The 1731-nt window shown below is 43.3% G+C and overlaps 1 long non-coding RNA gene across 1 annotated transcript; it reads left to right on the top strand.

Moving 5' to 3' along the window:
* The first annotated feature begins 378 nt into the window (after positions 1-378).
* On the top strand, positions 379-1721 carry LOC130588029 (uncharacterized). Its single transcript, XR_008966891.1, has 3 exons — positions 379-501; positions 988-1057; positions 1586-1721. It is a non-coding gene; the product is annotated as an uncharacterized LOC130588029 (long non-coding RNA).
* The last annotated feature ends 10 nt before the right edge of the window (positions 1722-1731 follow it).

Here is a 1731-nt window from a genome sequence, read left to right as displayed (position 1 = left end):
CCATCCCATCCCATCCCATCCCATCCCATCCCAAATTTCCATCTCCTCTCAGGCCTTTTCTGATTTCACCTTCTCTTTTCCCCCCCGTTTTCCCCTCCGTCCTATTTTTTAAATTTTCTTTTTTCATTTTCCATTCATTTCCTTTTTTTTTCCCCACTGAGGCACCTTGGAACCCCCACAGCGAAACAAAAAACCAGCATGAGATGTGATGATAAATCATATTCACCRTTCTCCATTATCAATTTTTATATGATTTCTTCAAAGAATCATATCAAGCCTTGAATTCTTGGTAGCAGTGGAAGAAAATAACAACAGGAATCCCAAAAATTCTGCAAGGCTCCCCAAAAATGAGCATTGAGGGCCCTTTTGGAGCTTCCCAGGGGTGATTTTTGGTGTTTCCCCCCCAGGCTGAGCAGCTCCACAGAGCAGAGCACCTCGTCACGGCTCATCCGAAAGCACAAACGCCGGAGGAGGAAGCAGAGGATGAGGCAGATCGACAGGGTGAGGCTCCCATAAACCTCCCTCTCCCATAAATCTCATTTTTCACACATTCAAGAACATTTCAGTGCAGGAAAATGTTTTAGGAGATCTTTGATAACTGTGTTTGTGTTTCGATTTGGAGGTAGGAGAGTGTCTGTTTGTAGGAAACCCGTTAATAATTCCTGATTTGGAAACCTATTAACAATTCCTGATTTAACCTGTTAATAATTCCTGATAATCCATTTCAATTGGAAACCTATTAATTCCTGATAATCCCTTTCAATTGGAAACCCATTAATAATTCCTGATTTGGAAAGCTATTAATAATTCTTTAGAATCCATTTCAATTGGAAACTCATTAATAATTCTTATTTGGAAACCTATTAATAATTCCTGATAATCCATTTCAATTGGAAACCCATTAATAATTCCTGATGAATTAATCCTCAATAATTTTTCCCCTGAATCATTGAAAAACGTTAGATTTTCCCGTTGTGTTTTTTGCAGTCGTCTTCGTTCAGCAGCATCACCGACTCCACCATGTCCCTGAACATCATCACCGTCACGCTCAACATGGGTAAGAGAATTTGGGACCTTTTTCACCAAGAATTTCCATGGTGGAGATGGATTTGGTGGTGGCGGTGGATTTGGTGGTGGAGATGGATTTTGTGGTGGAGATGGATTTTGTGTGGTGGAGATGGATTTTGAGTGGTGGAGATGGGTTTTGTGGTGGAGATGGATTTTGTGATGGAGATGAATTTTTAATGTAACATGTCTTGGATGAAAAAGTCCTGTTTTTAGCAGCCTCTCCCTCTTGTTTTTTTTAATGAAACAGAGTCCTGGATGAAAAAATCCCATTTTTATCACTTTTTCCCTCTTCCTGGATTTTTTTTGAACAGAACACTCTCCTGGATGAATAAATCCCATTTTTTCACCCTCTCCTTTGAAGGTGCCAGGCAAATATTCCCGTTAGAGCAGCCCGAGCTCGCTGCACTCCCACCTGGCCCCACTGATGCTTTGGGGGATGTTGTGCCATCTTTGGGGGATGTTTTGCCGTTGTTCCAACCATTTTTGGGTTTTTCCCCTCCCCTTCGTCTCCCTACAGAAAAGTACAACTTTTTGGGCATCAGCATCGTGGGCCAGAGCAACGACCGCGGTGACGGCGGCATTTACATCGGCTCCATCATGAAGGGAGGGGCGGTGGCGGCCGACGGGCGCATCGAGCCGGGGGACATGCTGCTGCAGGTATGG

This window comes from Malurus melanocephalus, unplaced genomic scaffold (assembly GCF_030028575.1).
Source record: "Malurus melanocephalus ecotype Western Australia unplaced genomic scaffold, MMel_1.1 scaffold_3127, whole genome shotgun sequence".
NCBI lineage: Eukaryota > Metazoa > Chordata > Aves > Passeriformes > Maluridae > Malurus > Malurus melanocephalus.
This window is presented reverse-complemented; position numbering and strand designations above follow the sequence as displayed.